Source organism: Cavia porcellus, unplaced genomic scaffold, assembly GCF_034190915.1.
Source record: "Cavia porcellus strain 051 isolate PalLab524CR breed Dunkin Hartley unplaced genomic scaffold, mCavPor4.1 scaffold_17, whole genome shotgun sequence".
NCBI classification, from domain to species: Eukaryota; Metazoa; Chordata; class Mammalia; order Rodentia; family Caviidae; genus Cavia; species Cavia porcellus.
The window spans coordinates 35,107,851-35,117,260 of record NW_026947500.1 but is presented as its reverse complement, the minus strand read 5'-3'; positions in this window follow the sequence as shown (position 1 = coordinate 35,117,260).

Here is a 9,410-nt window from a genome sequence, read left to right as displayed (position 1 = left end):
ATTCTAGAAAAAACAGTAAGAGATCACACAAAAATATTTTTACACATGCCCTAGATCCATTACTCCAAAGAAAGGTTTGGAATATTATATGAAATTACTTTATCAAATATCAAAGTAAGAAGACCAGACACTCATGATAGCAGTAACTTACATTTCACATCCTTCATACAGCTGTATCTCCACACTCAGTACACAAGAAAAAACTAAAGGAGCAGGTGAAATAAACTCCTTGCCCTCATAAGGAATAAATAAATTTAAATCTTCTAGTAGTAATGTCGACATTCCATGTTTTGTGTATATATTACATATGGGGTCTTTTGTGCCTTCATATTTTTGGAAATAATAATTCCAAAAAGAGTTGAGAATGTACAGTAAATCTGCAATGGTTACAGTGATCAAGAGTTGGGCCATAGCAAACATCAAATATAACAATTACACAGAGTTGCATGACAGATTTCAGCAAGATGCTTTCTCTTTCCATGAATCAGGGATGAACTTGGCAAATATTTGGGAAGTTAAGTTATGCCAAATCCAATATATTTCTTCATCAAACCATATTGAACCACATTTGTTACTATGTTAACTGACAGGGAGCATTTTTATCCAGTTGTAACGTATCCAGACTTATTAAGTCTATTTTGATATAGAACTCATTATTTCTAGGAATAATTATCTACTGTGTTCCTTAGAAAATGGTTCAGTAAATGATAACATCATCTCTTTCTCTTCATTTTACACATAACCATAAGATACAGAAACGATATCAGAAGATTTAATATCATAAATTCAGTAGTTTCAGAGCTAGTTCTAGAATCCTGTTTTCTAAATACCCTGCTTCAACTCTGATTTCTTTTTTCTTTTGACTTTGATTTGCTTACAATTTTGTATTATTTTCACAGGGAACAATATGGCATAGGCATGAAACTGATGAGAACTGAATTATCCAACATACAGGAGAAAACAGCAACAGTGGCTACCACTATTGGGATAGAACAGGCCCCTGCTACTCAAAACGTTAACTACATGTCTTATCATCTACTTTCCCATTACCAGACACAACACCTGATACCTACAATTTAAAGATATTTGTTCATGGTTTCAGTCCATTGTCAACTGCTCCAAGATGAAAAAAAGTGACAGAAGGTCATGGTGTAAGAAAAGGTCTACTGGGAAATAAAAAGAGAAGACCCAAGAGTATGAACACAGAATTCTTGATCAGGCACCAGTGACGCATAGAAAACCATGCCCCACCAGTACAGTCAGCTACTAAACTCATCAGTAACGTGAATTCACTGATGAGCTTGGCAACCCCACAATCCAATCCCCTACTGAGCACGTGAGATAGCTGGGAAATACTTTAGATCTAAACCAAAATGCTGTGAAAATATTTTCCAGGTTAAATTCAGAAGTAGAAAGATGTGCTTTCTCTAATAGTTCTTTTTTGCTGTAGACAACTAGTATCCATCACAATTTCACCTCACTGCATTATAAAAGAACTATCATTGGGGAGCACTTTGTGCCAAGGACTTATGGTTTTGAAACCTAATGGATCAAGTAAGTTTGCTGCTCAAAATGTTTAAATGATCACTGGGGTATATTCTAATCATTCAATTCAATTCAGAAGTGTACTAAAGTATTCTAGACATAATTTCACCTAAGGTTATTGAAAGTGACTTTAGCAAAAGAGAAGAAAGTAAATGAAATATTGTCTAATCAGTACAACAAAAGCACATTTGAGTTTTTATAGAGAGACCCAATAAAAACTGATTCTAGTTAGAATCACCGATATAAGAATTCACTAATCCAAGATTTTTAAAGAATCAAATTAATTTACCATAAATAGCACACAGACTTATTGTGGACCATCAACCTTAGAGTAAAACTTTGTAAGCTGAATCAAAGCCCAATACTCACTTATCTGGCTGCATAACAATAAAATAACAAATTTAGATTGCGTGTGTACCTCAATTAGCAAGACAATATTAAGATAATGGCTTTGAAAATTAGCTTGTTAAAACTCTAAAATACATATTCTGCTTAGAAATCAGGCAAAAATAAATAAAGAGAAAGAAATGGTTCTTTCACTTTTTTTCACTATAGCTCATTAGAGGAATAATAATGTCTTGAAATATCCATTAGACATTAAATCGGAATGATATGCTGACTCAGGTTATTTCATTTCCAAGTTGTAGAGATTTATTAACAATATCTCTGATCCCAGCAGCAAGGACACTGATGTGCCTGACACCAATCCTAATAAAAATATTACCCTTTCAAGCTTGTCAACTCTTCTTGCTAGAGGCAGCTTGAGGAGATCCCTTGACAATGATTCATTCCCTGAAACTCAGAACCATCTGCTTTTTTGGAGAGTCCCTTAGCCAAGGTGAAGAGGGGAGTTCTCACAGCTGTATTCTTTTTCCTTCTAAAGTCTATCGAAATGCATCCAACAAACCACAACAATCTGGCACTAACTTGAATATGGCAGACATTATCTGCCATATGTTCTTGTTTCAATGGACTCTCTTTACAGTAACTAACTCATTCAATGCCATTTCTTCCTCTCTTCACAATGTGAAGTGTCAATTTGCCTTGCTCTATAAACTTCCTAAGATCCTTTCATCGCATGCATTTCACTGATATTTGTCCATCTTGATCTCAAAGGAAAGTATTTTTTATTATTGAAAAATTTCAGAGTTTAACAGAATCTCATCAACTTTGATTACATATCTTATATTTAAGCAAGCTGAAACAAGATAAGATTAGTTGATCATCCGTGAAGTCATACAGCTAATCAGTAAAATAACTGGGGATTTGACTACTTGTATCCCAGTATTATGACCAGTATTACATACTCAGAAAAGACTCAGCTATTATCATTTGCATAACTTAAAGAAGAATCCATTTTGGTTCATTTATCAACTAAAAAATCTCCCAAGAAATATGTTAGATCAGACAAATATTTTGAATTTACATTGAATCAACTGAGAAGATATATATGCAAATCTAGAAGATCATTTGGGATGTACAGGAACAGGAAGTTTTTAAGTAAAGAAAAAGTTTTACATAGTTTTGCATCATACTCCAAAATGTATTTTCAAATAAGTTCTAAGAAAATCTGACATAAATAAATTAGATAACTATGTTACAGAAACAAGTACATTATTTTCAACAGATACCAAATTAGGAATCACAGAATTCAAATGACTGTAACTAAACAGTGGGTATGGAGAGGCTGCTATTGGATAGAGTGAAGATTATGAAACCCAAAAGGTCATGCTTACAGGCCACATTGCAGAGCTGGCATAAATCTACTCCACACAATTTAATCCTGGGACAGGATCAAAGGATCTGAAACAGTGATGGCAATAAAGGATGTCTTTTCCTCCTATGCTAAGAGGGCTGGTAAAATTTACCTTCACTAAAAAGTGACATGTGGTCCCTAATTCCACATTCCATTGAGCAAAGAAAGCAACCTCGCTAAGACCAATAGCAGTGTCATGATTTGAACCATAAATAGGAAGTGCGGGTGGTGGGGGAGAGAATAGGTGTATTGAACAAATGAAAAGAGAAGGGAAAAATGAAAAGCCAATGAGTAGAGAATTCAGTATCACTGTTACAGGGAAAACAGCAGTTTTAATGGGAGGGTGGAAGCAAAATCTAAATTTAAGTATATTTTAAAAAGAGAAGGGAAAGGGAATTGGAAAGTTTAAGGAGAAAAAGTTTTCAAGGCCTTTGTTACTGAAGAGTGAAAAGAATGACAGCAAGTACAAAAAAGGGTAAGCTTTGTGTTTGGGAGAAGTTCTTTTCGTTTTCCAAAATGGAAAAACATTAGCTCTTTTTGTGCTGAATCAAATTATCATGAAGATAATCAAATGTATTGATTCAAGAAAGGCGATGCCTCAAGGAAGGCAGTTTTCTTCTAGGATGTTCTTCACAAAGCAGTAAGGAAAAGGGCTTGGGTAACAGAGGATGCATTAGCAATGGATGAAAGGGTGGAAATGGGAAGAAAAATTTCACATCTCTGTAAGACAGTCAGTCCAATGTGGGGAAGATAAAGTTCTCTTCTAGTACCTTGAATTTTGCCAGTAAGATAGAAGCAAAGACCATTAGCTAAAAGTAAGGGTAGGGTAAGTAATATAGAAGTTCTCAAGAAAGTAGGAAAAAATACCAAATTATCATGAAGGAATACAGAAATATAATAGAATTAGCAATGTTGTTTGATAGTGAAAATATGGTATTTAAGTATGAAACTGGTAACTGTTGAATAAAATTATGAAAGTCTCAAAATTTAGCTCTAACACATGAAAGGTTTGGAAGTCAATATCCTCCAGACAAGAAAACTGATCAAAATAAAAATCTTTTCTGGAACCTACAGAAGAGAGAATTTATAAACCACTCCAAAATTCAGAGAGATAAGTGAACACAGAAAATTATAGCCAAGATGAGCTTATTTGGGGAAGAAGCCTTAAATTCTTGAATTGATAAGAATATTTAGGGGGCATTACATCAATTTTAAATTAAAGGAGCATCACGAGGGATGTTTAACATAAGTATTTCTTTTGAAGAATTATCAATTTTAATTTTATGAGTTTTATTATATTAAACAACATGAAAATAATAGAGAAATAAATACTGCATTTTTCATATTTATGCCTATAAATAAGCATTCCAATTTTCAACATCAACTGTTTTTGCTTATGAAGCCTAAAAATAACAGAAGTAAATTCGTATATGAACCACAATGGAAATATCAATAGAATTCTATAATAAAAAATCTTTACTTCAGTTATCACACCTAAGAAAAACTTCACACAAAAAGGTAGCACATTCCATATACATGTATCACTGACACTGATAGCACATATTCTTTGCTGTTTTCTTTGCTCCACAGTTTATCACAGCACTAGCAGATGTGCAATGTAATAATAGAGGATTACAAATAAACTAGCTACACTACAGGCACTGTACTCAAAAATAATCCTTAGGAAAATACAAAGACTTATCCATGATGTATATCAAGAAGAACAGAAGACATGAAACTCCAGTTCTAAGTATAGTAACATAAAATCTCACATTAAAAAATTATTTATCTCAATTCTTATTATTCCATATGTCAATACTAACTTTAGTAAAAGGAGCAATATGGCATGTTAAAAGATAGGAAGCACACAACGGGAGAAAACAAAACAAGCACTGGAACCAATTTTTAGATTTTAACCCTATCAGATTGAGATGTTTAAAGCATAATAATATGTGAATGACTTTAAAGAAAAAAGTAGATAGCATGGAAGGTATATAAAAAATGGAACTATATGGAAAGAGGAAGAATGTCTATAAAAGGAAAAAAGGAAATATTTAAAAGTAAAAACTGTAGCACAAATTAAGAATGTTTTCTATTAGTTCATCAGCAACTAGACATGGAAAAGGTAGAATTTTTCAACTCAAAAGTATGTTAGTAAAAATTCCCCAAAGCAAAATGCACAGACAAAAAAAAAAAAATGAAGTAGGACAAAATATAAAAGAACTTTGGAACAAAATTATATTTTAATATGGAATACTAGAGACAAAGAGAATAGAGCTGAAAAATATGTGAAGTAATAGTGACTCAAAATTAAAAAAAAAAAATCATACATCACAAAAAATACCAAGATCCAGAATGCTCAAAAAACACTAAGGCAGATGAACACTGTAAAAAAGATGCCAAATCTCAGATTAGCATATTAAAATAGCAGAAAATGAAGGCTAGAAAAATTCAAAAAGACAAAGAATCTAGCGTTTCATTGACCTAAGATTACACTGACTTTTCACCAGGAATCTTACAAACAAGAAAAGAGTGAAGTTGGGGATTTAGCTCAGCAGCACAAGCTCTTGCATAACAAGTGCAAAGTCATGAGTTCAATCCCCAGTACAAAAGAAAAAAAGAAAGAGTGAAGTGGCACACTTAAAGCATCAAAAGACAGTCAGCATAGACTTTAGATTTAGTAAGATAAACAAAATAAAGGCTTTCTGAGAGATACCAAAATTGAGGAAATTCATCACCAGAAAGTCTATTCTGCAGAAATGATTAAAAGAAGTCCTTCAAGAAGAAGAAATATAATGTAGTCTAGATATTCATATCTATATAATGAAAAGAATATCATGAAAAGAATTAATTAATATAGAATAAAATATTATTTCCATTTGATCTAATAAATGACTATCAAAATAATAACATTTGATTAGAATTTATGGATAATTGAATGGCATGAATTGGTAACTTCATTTTTTTCCTAGTTTAAATTTTTAATTTTATTTTTTAATTGGCAATTTAAATTCTGCATAGTTAAAGCATTTAAAATGATATTTTAACTTCATTATTTTTTATGGTTAGTGAGTATCTGACTTCTGCTGGATAGATTATACATTGTCGTTTTCCAGCTCTTTTGTACATTATACTCAGAATAATAGTAAAATAATTTAAAAATGCAATATCTTAAGATAGAGAAGAAATGATTCCAGAGAGCCAACCTTGCTTCAGTCCCTTAGAATAAAAATATAAGAGTTTAAATTAAGGGGGAAGAGCCTGGGTCAGCTCAGATATTTGTTCTCCTTTTCTTAGAAGCAAAATGTCCTTCAAAGATTTGCCTATTGAGCAATTTGACCCCAAAATAAGCAACCTCATTGTGAATGCCTTCTGGAGGCCCTCATTTGAAGTGCAAATGGAAGACACACAGTTGAAAATCCATCCACCATGGGAAGATCTTTTTGAATTTCATGGAACCAGATTGAAAGGTTTTGGCCCAGACAGGACACTGTAGCCAGGAAAGCCACAACCGGAAGCAGGAAGCCCCATCTTGCCTGGCCCCTAGGAAGTTACCTGTGACGCCATCTTCCCGCCCCTGGGAATTTACATATGGCGCCAAACCTAGGACCAATGGGCTACCTGTGTATCCCTAATGCCCGCCTTAGGTTCCACCCCAAACCAAGGCTATTTACAGGCCCCCACGCCACGTGTCCTACGGAGAGATTGCCGGACCCCAGCGGTGGGGGTGCCGGTCATCTCTCTCCGTGTTCTCAGAATAAAGGCCACTTTTTATTTTATATTTCTCATCTTTTGTTAATATTTTTCATCTTTTGGAAATAACTATCACAGATCACAAGGAATCCTTGTCTTCTTTTATGCCTTGATGCCTATCTGTAAGTAACAAAGCCACCTCATATACTGCATTGCGTGTTCTCTCTCACCAGACTCAGGCAACTGATAAAATTACTCACAAACACTACCCAGAAGCGTTCAGACTCCTATTCCAGGTGGTTAGTACTGTTACAGTGATGACATTTGCTGTTTTCCATGACCTGAGAGTTTTCCCCTACAACTGGTTGTTAGTGAACTCACTTTTCTAATGGCTTTCACTATTCAGTATTGTGGACAATAACTCCTATGAACATGCAAGCACATGTATTTGAGTGCTAGTTTTCTGTTTGCCAGACCAATGCTTATGTCAAAAGAGTGGTACTGGAAATGCTTTGTTACAAGCTACCTGTTTTATTCTTGGAAAAAAAATGCGGTTTCATTGTGAATCCATGTTAAGAAAGCTATAACATTTAATAAAACTATTTTTAAAAGAAATATAATTTATATAATAAGAGAAAAAAATGAAATCATAAAAAATCCAGTCCAATACAGAGACATGAAGAAAAGAATATAAAGGAAAGAAAAAAGAAAAGGAAATAATAGGAAGAAGATGAGAGGGAAGAGGAAAACAAATACAAAAAAGAAAGAAAGAAAGAAAGAAAGAAAGAAAGAAAGAAAGAAAGGAAGGAAGAAAAGAAACAATCAGATGGAAGCCACGGTTTTTTCTGTAACTGATAGATTTAGCAAACAGAAATCCATTAAGTGTGTAGTTTTACTGAACTGCAATATCAAGTAACTTGGTCCATCAATAATGGAATACAAACAGCAAAAGTCGCATTCTTCTCAGCTATATGTGGAATATTCACCATGATTCACCAAATGCTAAGCCATGAAACATACTTTAACAAACTTTAAAAAATAGAAATCATATAAAATCATGAAATGACCATCAGAGAGCTATTGCTCAAAATCACTGGAGATAATATTATAGAAGATTCTTAACTAACATGAAGCATTCATTGTACATTTAAGAAATATTTGTTTGATTGTTTGCTGGTTTTGTGTACCAGGGATCAAACTTACAACCTTGCATTTACCAAGCAGGCACTGTGCTGATAAGCTATATCCGTAGGCCCAAGTATTTTGGGGGGGGGGTTGGGTTTTTTTTTTTTTTTTTTTTTTTGGTTTGTTTGCTTGTTTTGTAAAGAAAAATATTTAATTTTATAGAGTAATAAATAATATAAACTATTCATACTAATCTCCGGGATTACAGTGACAAGGTTTTTAATTTTTTTTACATGTAGATGTATTGTTTTCTTATGAAGTACATACATTAATAATATATTTTCAGATTTGTTAATAAAAATGTTAGTTTGGAATGGTTGTACACTCCTGTAATCTCAGCACTCTGAGACACTGAGGCAAGAAGACTGCATGTTCTGACCCAGCCATTAGTCACTTAATAAGATTTTATCAGAAAAACAAAACTTAAAAGGGGTTAATGATACAATTCAGTGCAGAGGCCATGGGATAAATTTCTAGTGTTGCAAAAACAATTGTACATATTTATATCTATATGTATGTGTGCATACATATGTATCAATTTAGTAGGTTTGCTTCTTTTTATAACACATTTTAAATTTTAATTAGTGTATACTAATTCCACATGTACATACAATGTTTCCACTTATATATGATACAGTATAATATTTCTGTACAAGTGCAATAATTAGAAAAACATAGTTGAATCTATGCCCTAAGATACTTATAATTTCTGTAGGAACATTTAAAATTATTTCTACTATTTGGTTTGCAATATTCAATTAATTGTCATCAATTATAATTATTATGCTGTGTTATAGAACATTAGAAGTTTAGTAATTTCACTTCTGGAAATCATAAAGCCAAGGATTTATACACAAGTGTATTTTATAATATTATCTTTAAAATGAAAAATGTTAGAGTGTATACTAAAAATGAATGTTACATTTTTATATTTTATTTGAAATAAAATGCAATCATAAAATAATAGTTTAAGTGGGCAGATGGAGTAAATTTTAAAAAGCAAGTAAGTTTTAGAATCTTAATCTATCTTGTATGTGAAAAGAAACTTTGTACTTAAGGACCCTGAGATAGGGAAATCATCCTAGATTCTGGGTGGGCTCTAAGTGTAATCACAAATGTTCTTATGAGAGGGAGATCTCCCCATAGAGACTGAAGGCAATGTGCTACCTAAAGAAGGATGCTTTCCTGGTGGCTTTGAAAGATGGAGAAAGAAATTTGCACCACGGAAAGC